Source organism: Salvia hispanica, chromosome 4 (genome assembly GCF_023119035.1).
Source record: "Salvia hispanica cultivar TCC Black 2014 chromosome 4, UniMelb_Shisp_WGS_1.0, whole genome shotgun sequence".
Classification (NCBI taxonomy): Eukaryota; Viridiplantae; Streptophyta; class Magnoliopsida; order Lamiales; family Lamiaceae; genus Salvia; species Salvia hispanica.
This window is the reverse complement of record NC_062968.1, coordinates 9,845,323-9,860,368: the sequence shown is the minus strand read 5'-3', so window position 1 is coordinate 9,860,368 and position 15,046 is coordinate 9,845,323. Positions and strand designations below refer to the sequence as shown.

General features: G+C 40.1%; 1 long non-coding RNA gene across 1 annotated transcript; it reads left to right on the top strand.

Annotated features, from left to right (window-relative positions):
- The first annotated feature begins 13,855 nt into the window (after window positions 1–13,855).
- Window positions 13,856–14,808, top strand: LOC125185455. The gene is made up of 3 exons (XR_007170138.1): window positions 13,856–14,164; window positions 14,250–14,382; window positions 14,494–14,808. It is a non-coding gene; the product is annotated as an uncharacterized LOC125185455 (long non-coding RNA).
- The last annotated feature ends 238 nt before the right edge of the window (window positions 14,809–15,046 follow it).

The window sequence follows — 15,046 nt, the reverse complement described above, 5'->3', positions numbered from 1 at the left end:
TTATAATATGTGAAAACATAAAAAAATACTATAATATTAAAAATTAAATGAAAATTGGGTAATTGATTGGGCTGACACTAGGGTGGAACTAGGGGTGGCGAAACGGGTTACCTGCGGGTACGCGCACCGACAAGTCGGGTACCCGTACCCAATTTTAGGCAAATTTGTTGTTCCAGTACCCGCCCTGCAACATATCGGAATTACTCGATACCCGTATCAGGTATCTCGTATATCGGGATTGTGGGTACCTGTACCCGATCCGAAACCCTAATAGAAAATTTGAAAATCCTAATATCCGACAATGTTCCCTAGTTTACTGTATTAATATGGATGGTAAACTTTGAATAGATTAAAAATAAAAGTGAGGGACACTCTATAGCTAGTCCTGGTGAGTTTTCAATTGCATTTTCGTTGGAAAATAAAAATGTTTCAAAAGAACTCTTAGAACTCTTAGATACTATAAAGTATTAAAAGATGGTATATCGCTAATACTAATAATAGCATGTATTATCGGGATTAACATCTATACCCGCGCAGGTAGCAGATATATTATATGGCTAATACTAATAATATCGGGTATTATTGGGATTAACGGGTGTACCCGCTTGGGTAGCGGGTATACCCGCTTCCCGCAAAACTCTAAAACACACTACCCTATTCCCCCATTTCCCGTTATGATCGAGTAGTGGTACCCGATTCCCAATGGGTAGCGGGTCGAAATGGGAACTACCCATTATCCACTACCCATTTTGCCACCCCTAGGTGGAACCATTGCAGAAGAAAGAACCGGACTAAAAATTTCTAATGTAACAATTACTAGTCCACCCACTGGGCGTACACTAGGACAGCCATTGTGGATGCTCTTGAGTCGTTTCATTTGCCATTTTGGTAGCATAGACTTGTCCAACATTGACTTCATATCTAATTAATATAATGTGCACGACACTCGATAAAAAATCATTAAGTACAATTTATATTAATAATGTTGATGAATTTTATGTGAAGTTCAGTCCTTGAATAAACAACAATTTAGATTAAAAATAGCTAGAAAAAATTAGACGAACGGTCAGAAATACATCATCCTTATATTAAGGCTAACACTTACAAAATGAATATATTTTGGTAAGCATCCACAATGGTCGGACTAGTGTCCGTCCTAGTGGTCGCTACATTACCATTTCATGGTCTGGCCCTTTCTTATGCAGTAGTTCGGACTAGTCTCCGCCTATCAATTAAAACTCATTTTTTATTTAATTTTTAATGTTATTTTTTTTTCAATTACTAAAATACCAATATATATTATACTCCCTCCGTTCCATAGTTATAGAGTCATTTTACCATTTTTGTACGTTCCATTATAATAGAGTCATTTTCCTTTTTAGTAAAAGTCAACACATTTTTCCACAGCTACTTTACTCTCACTTACTTTTTTCTCTCTCCATCTCTCTACCTTTTTCTATCATCCACTTTATTCTCCTTTACTTGACTCACCTAATACAATTTTTTCTCAATCTCCGTGCCGAAAAGAAACGCCTCCATTACTATGGAACGAAGGGAGTATTAAACACCACAAATTTAAACAAACACTTCTATTACTTAATAAAAAAAACATTATACTTAATTTAAAAGAAAAACTACATTACTATACTTAAAAAAACCTGCATTAGTCATCTAAATCTAACTCCTTGCTCAAATTCGTGATCATCTTCTTAATCCTTCGGCGGCCGCCTTCATCGGTGATATTTTCAAGGGTGTTGGTTAAGTCAAGTATCAACTTATACTCGTAACTCTCGCGAAAACCACTGCGACGTGGCGGATTTTGTGGATTTATTTTTTCAAACTTTTATATATACTCTCGCAAAAACCACTGCGACGTGGCGGATTTTGCGGAATTTTTTTTTCAAACTTTTATATATACTCTCGCGAAAAAAAAATAATAATCCAAAAACGCGTCGAGCTCATCCTCGTCCGTGGTCCTGCAATGGGCGGACGACGTGTCGGACGAGCGACGAGTGCCGAGAACGTCCGCGACCGAACTTTCGGTCCGCCCACTTTTCTACGAGCTCGTCTGTCAGCCTGCAATGGCCAGACGAGGACGAGCTCTCGTGATCGTTCCGACAAAATAGCAGATGCTCTAACAACATGTTTTCTGTATACATGTACGAATTAAAGGCCACTTGTTTAAAGAAAAGAGAAGAAATATGGATCCAGACGCTTTTATGGTTACATATTGTATTAACTTTTTTTGGTTTAAGAATTTGGTTTTATAGAACTAAAGAATAAGTATAACTTAAAAAGTCAAACTCAGATGATCACAAACTTTATTGTTTGTGTTTTAAAATTAAGAAAAATCAAGGTTGGGTTTAAAAAAAATTACACGTATCCATAACTTTAAATACCAATAAATATATAATACAAGACAATGTAGTTAAATCATTTTTCTATTTTAAAACATTTCGCTATAATTGAGAATTTTATATATAATAATAATTAAGACATTTTCTCAATCATATTTAAAGCTCTTTTCACTAGACATAATAAATATTATTTTCTTAATTTTCATATCAAAAGAAATATTTTAAATGTGATGGAATAGAAAATATGATCCATAAATATGATTAATAAATTTTGTTTTTCTTCTACAAAACTTTAATTTTTTTATTAAAAGAATTTGTACTTGTGCTGATGTATTATCAAATATCATTTCATATATAAAATATCTCAATTTAATGTTTTCTATTATTATAATTTAACTGTAATTATCTTTTTTATTATTAAAGTTGGGAATAATACCATAAAGGCTTCTGAAATACATAGTAGGTAAGATTTTTGTTTTATTACTAATACTCCATTGAGAGTTTGAATAATGTACAAATTGGAACTAACATAATTATTAATTACTACAAGATATGTGAAAGTTTCTCCTTGTATCTGTCTTCTCTTTGGTCTCTTACACTAAAAGTTGAAAAGATAGTACGGTTTGGTTTGAAGTTGGAATTGTTGTAGGGCAGCAAAATAGTTTGAAGTACTCTCTCCGTCCGCGAATATGAGTCTCACTTTCTAATTTTAGTCTATCCACAAATAGGAGTCACAGTTCACTTTTACCAAAAATGATAATAGGTCTTACATTCCATTAACTTATTTCACTCATATTTTATTTAAAACTAATATATACAAGTAGAACTCATATTCCACTAACTTTTTTCCATTCTCTTTTCTTAACATTTCTTAAAATTCGTGCCTCCAAAGAACGAAACTCCTAATGGTGAGGGAGTATAAATTTAAAGCCGCCTCAATGGGACCATTGCAATTCATTGTCACTATCCAATAACCAAAATTTAAAAACATAAAAACAACAATTTATTTGTCACTACTTTCCTTGGAAACTGCCTCCCATAACTTTCACAAGGCTTCATACAATACAATTACACTCATTTTGTAAATACTACCCAAAATCTCTTTCTCTTGGTTTAACAATATTAAATATATGATTGTATTTAACTATTGTATTCCTCGCAAATATTAAAGGGTCTAATTACACCAACGTAAAGTGTGATCTATATTTTCATGAACTTTGTGTTTGGTACAAACCCATCTCACATTGGATGGTTAGATGGGTGTATATAATTCATGTCCAATCTCAATTAGTTTTAGGCCTTTTGAGATTGACCCAAAAATAAATCAGTGCGAGCTTGACCGAAAGTGGACAATATCAAACTAATGATACAATCGACGATCCTAACTGTGGTATCAGAGCCTAGGTAGTTTTAGGTCGGGCCTGGATGAGGCCCGGTTAGGGCCGGGCCCTAAAAGACTTGGGTCCCGATATGGTCTCGGTTAAAATCGACGATCCTAACACTCTAAATCGAGTAAAAATTAGACTGTTAGGAGTAAAGTAGTCGACTAGAACTAAGCATGAGTAGTGCTCGAGTTGACGTGAAGGAGAAATAAACCCCCACACGAGGCTTGACAATTATAAGTGATATTATTTGCAATACCGATTCTCCAAGATGGTTTTTCACCATTTCAGATCATCAATATATAGACTTACCGATTGAGTAAAAAGTGCAACAAACTTAATAAAAAAATGTAACAAACTGAATTCAAATTCAGTGTGGGCATCCCACGACTTGCTGTAGACGAGGATATCATTGAAGAAAACTAAGACTAATCGGCGAAGAAACGGCCGGAAAATGTGGCGTTGGTGACACCGAACTGCTTGACGAGGAACTCATAGTGAACGGAGTGCGTTCCAAACATCGTTTTGTGGACGTCAGAAGGAGCCACATAGATTTGATGATACCCCGCTTAGAGGTCCAACTTGCTAAACCAGCGGGATCCGTACAAGTATGCAACTCATCCAGAAGCTCCTGAATGACCAGAATAGGATATTTATCTGGGACTGTGATACGCTCGGATTTTGCACTATCTTAAGGCCTTTATTTGGTCCGTTTTTTATGTCAAAGCCACTCTACACGTCCATTATTTGCATATTTTGGTATTTTGACATGTTTTGTGAGAAACATGTATAATTGAGCCGAAAAAGGGAGCCAAAACGCAAAGTCTGGAAATCAGGAGTCAGACGGCGCCCGGCGACCGCCGGCGCCCGGCGGGCAGATCAATGCAGCGGTCCGCCTCGGAGAAATACGCTTGGAAGAGAAGTCTCGTCCGGCGACCGCCGGACGTCGTGCGGCAGTTCGCCGCCGAGGGAACAGACTCTCTGGAGTCCAACGCGGCGACCGAACAGACATCGAGAAGCTACAAGAAATGGTGAAGATGCTAATGGACGAGAGAGATGCGGAAAGGGCAGCCCGCGAGGCTTTGGAGAAGAAGAATCAGGAAATACAACCCGTGATGAACATGTTCAATCATGAGAATATGATTACTTTTCCCGAAGGACCTCGTATTGACGCTCACAATTTCGAGTTACGCATGCCCCTTATTCAAAGGGTCGAGCAAACTCCTTTTGCAGGTAGGGCTACAGAGGATGCCAATCGCCATCTCTCTAAATTTGTGGAGATCTCAAACACTCTCAAGTTAAACGGTGTCGATAACGATGCCATAATGGTAAGACTCTTCCCCTTTTCATTAACTGATTCTGCTAAAGAGTGGTTTGAATGCATGCCCAGAGAAAAGGTCTCCACTTGGAAGGACATTGTAGCTGCTTTCTCGACAAGTACTATCCGTCGGGCACAATCTTGAAGCTCAAAAGCGAGATCTTCCAGTTCATCCAAGGCCATGACGAGCCCCTCTACGAGGCGTTTGCTCGTTTCAAAGCTCTTCTCCGAAAGTGCCCTAACCATGGTTTCACCGTGGATCATCATGTAGGAATCCTCTATAATGGGTTTAACGAGAAGATTTGTGTTATGCTTGATTCAGGTGCAAATGGAGGATTCTTAAGGAAGTCAGGTGAAGAAGCCATGTCGGTAATTGAGGAATTCGCCACCAATAGCACGGGGTGGTCGAAAGAAAGGCATAGCATGAAGAGGATAGCTGCAATTGAAGAGGCAGAGGAAATTTTTTTTGCGAAGGAATTGGCCGAGCTCAGAGTTAGGGTGGACCAAATGGATACATCAAGGAAGGAGGATCCGATTCCACCGACCTCCATCATAGCGGTCTCTAAACCCGAAACTCCTGCCCCGATAGTGGAGGAAATCAACTACATGCAAGGAGGGGGTTCCAACAGAAATTACAACAACAATTATCGCCCCAATCAGGGGGGCGGTAATTTCAATAACTATAATGGAAACCGATCTCATCCTAATCTCTCTTATTCTAACAATAATTACTTGCAACCCCCCGCAGGATTTAATGTTAGCAAGGGAGGAGTAGTTGAGACAACCAAGAAGGAGGAAAAGTATGAACAAGGGATCATAAGGATCTTGGAAGTAATCACGCAAGACAGGAAGGTTAATGACACCAAGATCGGAGTGGTTGAAGCTAGAATAAACAACCTCGAGCAGGGAATGAACACTATCTCAACTGCCATAGCCAACATCAATACTCAAATGGAGCAAATGCAAAAGAAGTTGGATGAGGACAGGGCAAAGGCAGCTGCACGAGTGGATGACATCAATAAGAAGTGGGTGGCAAAGCAGAAAACTAGGGACTGCCCAGCCGTCGGCGGACCGCCGCAACCACTGCAGCGGGCCGCCGCTTAAACACCGAATGGATTCTGCCCAGCCGCCGGCGGGCCGCCACAGACAAGGCAGAAGCACCCACTTAGCAAGGACTCGTGCGGCACAATGGGATTGTGCTACCTTTTCAACCAAAGAGGAAGTTTAAGCTCGAAGAGCAGTTCAAACATTTTTTGAACATGTTTTGTAAGGTTCATACTAACATTCCTATAGTTGAATCGTTGCAGGAAATACCTAAATATGCGAAGCTACTAAGGGAGGCGGTGATGAGAAAGAGAAAGCCGACAAAAGCCGACCTTAAGCTACCGCATATTGCAGCGAGATCATCCAAAAGGAAAAGGCAGTGAAACAGAGAGATCCGGGCCAATTTATTATCCGATGCCGGATTGGAGAGGGAAAGGTTGACAAGGCCCTATGGGATCTAGGATCTTCCATCAATCTCATGCCACTGAAGTACTACGAAAAGCTCAACATTGGGCCACTCAAAACTTCAGACGTAACACTCAGGTTGGCCGATAACTCGTCCATAAAAACTGTAGGTATGATTGAGGATGTCTTAGTATAAGTCGATGATTTTATTTTCCCCGCCGATTTTATTGTGTTTGACATGAAAGTAGACAAGAACGTCCCTCTAATCTTAGGGAGAGATTTCTTGCTACTTGCAAAGCTTTGATTGATGTAGGTCGTGGCGAGATCACAATCAACGATAACTATAACCAATCCACCTATAAGATCGAGAGCGAGATGCTCAAGTTTGAGGAAGCAAAGCGGGCGAAGATGGAACGGCAGTGTAGGGCAATCATGGTCACAAATTTGACCAAACCCCAAGACCCCTTTGAAGTGGAGGATCCTACTACCTCCATCATCTACATTGTAAACGAGGTAAGATGTTCTCCCAAAAAGGACGATACTAATCCCTCTACCTCTATTCCGCAGAAAAAGAAGCAAAAGAAGAAGAAAGCACCCAAGGAGGACCCCGAGATTTATGTTATCAAGACCAGTAAGGGGAAGTACAAGTGGTGGAAGAAGCTAGGGACCAAGTTGCTCCCTATGCCCATTTTTAACACTCGGGTCGCTGATCCGCCCAATTAGTGGGCCACTTCAAGTCGAGCTAACGACAAAAAACAAAAGCGCTTGTTGGGAGGCAACCCAATTTCTTTAATTTTGTTCTTTTTTTTATTTTCGTTCTCTTCTATTTAAAAAAATAAAATAAATATTTAACGCGTGGCGGTCGCCGCACTTAACACGACGGTCGCCACACGTGTATTCACATGTGCAGGATAGGTCTGGTTTAGGGCAGGCTTAGGGTGGGCCAGAGGAACCGTTGAATGGGCCGCGGTGGCCCTCCAAGAATCGCAGTTTTAAACGCCTCGTGCGGCGGCCCGCCGCGCAGCATGCGGCGACCGCCCCACGCAGTCCAGAAACGGGAAACCTATTTTAAAAGGTAAGTTTTCCATTCCTTTTCCCATTCCTTCTCAAATTCCTTCCTTGCACACAACCCCCACCTTTATAAATCACCAATTTCACACACCCATACTATCATTCTCTCAATTCTCTCCAAGTTTAGAGTTCTTCTCCAATTCTCAACCAACACAAGGTATGAATCCCAACTAAATTTCTGAGTTTTGTTTCACTTCTTTCATGCATTTAGGCATGTTTTGGATGAATTGTTTGGTGAAAACTCTTATTTTACGATGGGGGATGATTGTGTACACTTATTTTGGATTTCCATGGTGATATTGGGTTTTGGTGATAGTTTGAAGCTTTGTGAATAGTGATTCCTTCTTGTTTATACTTGTTCATATGTTGCAATCATGTTCATAGCATTGTGAGGCTATTATTATTTCCATGAATTGCAATACTTGAGTATCCTATAGAGATTGTTGATATGTATTGATTTATTGTTGATACGTCTCTGCATGGGGGATGAATTCACGTTGGGGGATGGATTTTTGTTTCCTAGTTTGGATATTTATGTTCTACATGTTTCCATGCTACCATCTAGGAAGTTTTGAACACCTAGCTTGCATTTATGTTGATTCTTTGGTAATGCTTATAAGAGTGCAAGTTTGCGGGAACCTTTGATTTCCCATTGTTTGGTATACTTTTGAAGTATTGTACTTTTTTTTTGTAGGAAAATGGGATCAAAGGGAAAGCCCGAAAATGCGAAGAACTATGGTATTAGCCTTGCCTCGGACGAGCAAAAGGCTATGTGGAAGAAGTTGTCGGCGCGAGAGACGGCGCCCTCGAGGTACCCCCACGATTACCCTCTCCAAACTTTGGGGATCGCGGAGGACTTTTGGGCGTTGTGTGACGTTGGTGACGGGAACGGCCTTCGATACATGTTCGAGAGGAAGTGGCCGTCTTTTAGGAAGTATACTCTTGAGTTCCTAAGTTCGTTGAAGGTCACCAAGGACCGCAGACAAAATATCCCGCTTAGCATTGATTTCCGCCTAGGCAACCGATGGCACTCGCTCACCATGGAGGATCTTTGCGGAATCTTCCATTGCTTCAATCCCGTCCCCGAGGCCGACAATGAATATGACTTTGATGAGGTTTGGGGTGCGATGACGAATGAGCACGAGCACGCCGCGGGCTATGCCAAGTCTTCTTCGATCCGCAACCCGGTTTTGAGGTACCCCCACCGAGCTATGACCCAACTTATGTTTGCTAGGGTCAATGGGGGAAGTGTCTCCCAAACGGAGTTGAATGTGATATGGTGCCTCCTCAACTAGAAGGGATTCGACTATGGAACCCTTTTTACTATCTATGTGGACCGGATCACGAAGAAGGATGGCAGCGTTATTTGTTGTGGGGGTTTGATCACGGCGATCGCCGAGCACTTGGATGTTTCTTTCGTCGGTTTGACGGAAGATGGCGGGGAGCGCTTTATCACCTATGAGGTGCTATTTTCGGTGGGGTTATTGAAGACCAACTATTGGTGTAACGCCCCGCTTTTTCAAACCCTAATTTTTGTGACGTGGAAAATTTTGCATTTAATGCTTTTAATGCTATGACATATGTGGAATTAAATGATAAGTGATAAATTGCAATATTCTTTGTGACCTAATTGCGACATGGAGTTGAGTTTGAGTTGAATAGTCAAACATGTTGAATATGTGACGTGGCTATTGAATAGTTAACATTTTGGAAAATATGACGTGGCCGTGGAATGATCAAAGTCGTTGGAAAATGTGAAGTGGAGGTGGAAATCCGAATATGTGGATATTTTGATGTGGGAAAATAATTGTGGTGAAATAATATCCTAAGGGATGAGTGAGAATTTAATAGGAGAATTATCTAAGTATGTGGAATTTTCGACCCTCCTATTTATTGGAAAGAAATCTTATTTTTCTTGGATTTAATTATTGCTTGGGATAATTATCCAAATTAAATCCAAAGTCCGATTATTCCTATTTAATTGATGAAAATTTTGAAACCTATGATTGGTCTAGAGGGATTTTCGAAATTCCCTTATTATGGGAGAAGGGATTATTTTATTCTATTATTTGATCCCTTGTTTATTCTCTTCCATAAATAAATTTAAATATCCTAGCATATCTTGCCAAATCTAAGAAGATCTTGCCATATCCTAATTAAATTAGGATTTGATTTTTATTCCTTGTGAGAAAAGGCAAAAATCGCCTATTTCCTTTTATTTGGAGGGGATTTAATTATTTTATTTTGCTCCGTGATATATTATTCTACTCCGTGAAATATTTGAATTAATTATAGGCTATTAAAATAGCCTATAATTTTCGAAAATCCCCTTACTTCTCAACTAAATCAACGCCATTCTCTACTATCAAATCTCTCCAAATCTTCCAAATCTTTATTTATTTAATTATTGGATATTATTTTTGCACTCTATAAATAAGAGGAGAGAAATCAAAATCCTAGCACTACAGAAAACCGCCCCCCCTCTCTTCAAGTCGATCTCTCTCTCTCCCACTCTCTCAAATTTTTCTTCTACTTTCTCCATTAATTCTTCATCTTTTGGAGAAGAATTGAAGCTGCAATTCAAGAATTCATTGAAGAATCAAGATTCTACTTGTTTCTACCGTTTGTTTTTGCAAGAAAAGGTACTTCTATTATTAATCTTTTCTTCCTCTACCGATTAATCGGTATTTCTGAGTCCACATGCATTTAGAACGAGTGAAGGGGAAATTAATCGGTGAATTCGGATGCATGTGTGTGTGTGTGTGTGTGGCCGAGAGTGTGTGTGTGTATGTGCATGCCTCGGTAGGCGTGCACATGTGTGTGGTGTGTGTGCGTGTGTTTTGTGGAGAAAAACACTCATGCGTGACACGAATTGATGATAAATCTGGAGTTGTTGTGTGAATAAAAACGATATGATAATCGTACTTTGATTTTGATTGTTGATTTTGAAAATAATCGAAGGGAAAAGGGAAATGTGAGATCATGCATAATTTTAATCCATGATTTGAGACTTATTTGAAATATATGAACTAAAGGTGATAGTTCGCGTTTCCGGTGGGATATCAAGAGGAAGTGCATTTTTGTTGAACTCGAAAGAAATCGAGGTGGGCTTTATTTTTAAACTCTTCTATATGCAAATTTATGATGTTGGAGAAATAAGGGTGGATTGAACTGTTATGCCATGCCTATAAATTATTTTGGATATTGTGAGTGCCTGATGCCTAGATTGTGAGTTCACTCCATTAGGCTACAGTGGCTATGATTAAACGAATTCGGGTCTGAGTAGGGCCGCAAACCCTACCAGGCTGTGTACACGGTGAGATCGGGAGCCGTCCTTGCTAGTTAGCCGGTCTCGTGGGCGAAAAGTGTGGCCACACTTTCGTCGCACTATGGAAATGATTGTGATTGTGATTGTGATTGTGGAAATGATGAGAAAATGGGAGGTATTGTTTGACTGGCCAGTCCATGATATATTTTTGTGATACTCGATGCTTATCTTTAAATAAATGCAAAACCTCGAGTTCACTATGGTAAGGGTGGCATAACTATAAAATGTTTTGGCATGAGTCCACTGAGTATGTTTAAAATACTAAGCCCTGCACGTGTTTTCCCTATGTGCAGGTTGAGCGGCGATGGGCGGTCGGTGGTGTTGAGAAGATTGAATCGAATAAAATGAATGTTTGGAACTATAAGTGTAGTCGTGTCTTCATACATGGCTCCGCTTTCTCTTGAAATGCTTCCGCTGAATATTTTTGAAACTTATTATCTTTGGTTGTGGTGAACTTAAATTCTTTGTTTTGGAATGAGGGGAACTATTGCGTTTTGTTGGAATTATGCTAAACCTTTGACTTTTGAGTCTAATCTTTTAAGTCTTGTTTCTCGTAAGTTAGCTGTTGACTTATTGCCTTGATCTTCATTAAACGCTCAGTAAATCTCTTTAATTGAAACCCTAGTCTCTGTTCTTGTTGTATTTAAGTTTGCCTAAGTAGCAGTCGCCGCATTTATTATATCCTAGAAATGTCGGGCTGTTACAATTGGGGTCTAGGATTCTTCCTACAAGTGGCGGGGGATCACTTCCCCGTTCCCATCCCGCAGTTGACTAAGGAGAATGTTTGAGCCAACCAAGTCAATTGGAAGCTCAACACCCCGGCGCACCGAAGAGCCATTGAGGCTAATCCCATCAACGAGGAGTTTAGGAAGAGGAATATACCGGCTCGCATCACCATCTTTGAGGCCGATGATGACTCTGCCTTCGATGCTATCGATCACTACACTGAGGAAGGGGAGCACTTGCACGCCCAAGAAAGTCAAGTGTCGCCGCCACCGCCGCCCCAACGTCGCCAAGAAGAAGAAGAAGAGGAGGAAGTAGAGGGACATCACGCCGGACTAGAGCAAACCGCCGCCGCGGAAGGCCGAACCCCGATGAGGAGTTTCAAGCAAACACCTCCGCCCAACTAGGAGATATCTACTCCTACATGCAAAACGTGTCCAACACTTGGGACACCCGGTGGGCGGAACAACAAAGGGAGAACGCCTACAACCGCAAAGGATGGACGGCTCAAGGCGATTGGCGCACGGCGGAGCAACAATTTTGGGAGCAACAAAGGCTTGAAGACGTGCATCGCCGTCGTGAGATTGAAGAGCTCCATAGGATGGCCACAGAGGCTCGACAAGAGCGCCAAACGATGAGTGGCGACATCGCCTATCTTATTGGCGCATTCGACGACCTTAACGCCCGTTTCCCCCCTCCTCCTCAAGATTGAAGAAGTCAAGCTCAATGACTTTAAATGAGCATTTGTACCACGTTTTTGGATACTTTAAGAAAATTTCTTTTTATGTTTTTGACAATTTTTGCTTTAATTTTAAGTATTTTTGGTTTTAGTTTAATTTTTTGTGCGTTGAAAATTTCGCAGGTTTTGACCTCTTCGTGGCGACCGCCGAATGGCTGCGGTGGTCCGCCATGTCACGCCCGCATTTTCTAATGATAGAAAACACGGTTTATCATGACTAGGGGAGGGTTAAAGAAGTGGGAAAGAAAAGGGGAAACAACACATTGGTCCAAAATATTTTAATAACTGAAAAACTTGGAAAAACGACAGTATCAACATAGTACTATTTCTACGGAAATAAAGATTAGACAATAAACAATTTTGAAAAGAGTTAGACTCTCAATGCTAAAAGAATTTTTAAAAAAAGACACATTGTGGAAGCATTCAAGACACGGAAAATGCCGAGTATGAAGACACGACATATCCAACGATACTAAGCAAGTCATAAATAATCCGAATTATGCTCAACATCCTCCCCGCCCGTCGCCGCTCAATCTGCACATTAAGAAAAACAAATATGCAGGGCTGAGTACTTAATGCACTCAGTGGACACATGCCAAAACAGTTTGTCAAGCCATGACAAGTGATCTTGGGGGTTTTAGAAAGAACCCAAGTCACTAAAATATATTTCACAAGATCGGTTGCAACCGTTTTCCATCCACATCACCATCACCATATCTGAACATACATGACAAGGAACGTGGCCACGAACCAAGTCACTAGACCGGCCAACTCCGAAGAGATAGCGCACGATCTACTGGGTGTACACCAGTCCGAGCAGGGTTTGCGGCCCTACTGGGACCCGAATTCGTTAACATACATGGCATAACCACTTCAGATAGGTTCATTCAAACACAAAACATGGCAAGACAAACATTTTCCACCTCCTTTCACATAATAAAAATATTTAGGACATAGTCCTTATTTAAAACGAAAGCCCACCTCAAAAGCTTAGCTCCTCCACAAACTTCCTGTCTCAACCTCAACAACGTGCACAATTCCACCCTTTTTGAAATAACATGATATGCAAAATTAGAATTTACAAAAAAAATAATTTAAGAATGCATGCATCCTAAGTGTGTACTTAAAATTATCCATCGTTCTTTCCTAGAGAAAACATATATATAAAGTTCTTATATTTTTTTAGACTCGAATTTATCACTCAAAACTTTGCCCAACAATTAACTAGTCCACACAAGCTCCCATACTGCCGGCCCACTATGGAGAAATAAATAACTGGTCCAAATTCTAATAATATGAAAGGCCCTAAAGGTTAAACTAATGAAAATAGAAAAGGAAAAGGAGTCAGTACATAAAATACTCCCAATCACAACGTATATACTCCCTACCCCACATGTATATGTATTTATATATTCCCAACTCCACATTTGCAAAATAAAAACAACAAAGAAAGATGAAATATTATAATTATACTACTGGCCCCAATTCGTCTTCTTCATCAATTAAAACAGCAATATTCTTTCTCCCTCTTACTTCTCAAATTTCTAATCTCTCTCTTCCGCCATTTATCTCAAATTCCTCAAATCAGAACAGCAAGCTCATCACGCTCTTACTTTCTCCCACAAATCAAAAACAAAGCAAAACGACACCTATCTCCCTTGTTCCAAAATTTGGCGCCGCCTCATGCCCCTCTCGAAGACCAGACGCCACTGCTGACCCCACCGTAGCCTGACCGCCGTTGTCGCCGCCACTCCAGGCGGTCAGCCCCTCCGTCAGCAGCGCCGCTACACACAACCGGTAAGTCCCTCTCCCTTTTCTTTCCAAAACTTAAACCTTTTACTAAATTTCTTTAATCATTCAAATTCCAAATATTAATGGGCAGAAGTATCTTCCAGAATTGAGGTTGAAGAAGAGAAAACAAAATGGCAACTTCCAGAAAAAATATCACAATTCTCTTGGTTTTCTCCTTTCTCCTTCAATCTGTGATGTCGAGAATTTGTGTTATGTGATCAAAAGTATGGAGATTTTTATATTCATGGAATTGAGGATTACCTTCCGAAGGAAGAGAAGAAAGTAACGGCAGATTGGATGTCAAACTCACGGTATTTGCGATTTCTTTTTCTCAGATTTTTGATGGAAGAATGTGAGAAGGGATGGCTACGTGCGTTACAATAAGGAGGAAGAAACACTTGATTTTTCAGTTGGAGATTTTCAGGGAAGATGGAGATGTGGAAGAAAACCGTTGGGAGAGCTGGAAGAATTATATGACCAAATATTTGACTGATAAAAATAAGTTGAAAAAAATATAGGAATAAAATTTCTAGAATAAAAGTAGACCAATTTCAATAGGATAATGGGCTGCAAGATAGATAAAAGTGATAGCCCGAATATTTGATTTATAATATTTATTAAATTGTTGTATTTTACTCTGGTACTTTGGTGTTTTTTCCCAAATGCTCATAAACGAACTCCTAATTTTCCCACCGACGAATCTCACGTCAATCTCGTAGACTGCTTTCACCACACGATTAACCAACAACAATTCAATTATTCAAAACAAAGACGGTATTTTATTCAAGGTCTAACACTCGCTCGCTCACAAAGCAAAAATCTTAACGTAAAAAGGTAATAATAAAAGCGGGTATTACACGCCACCTGCTCGCTGGAATGATATGTTGC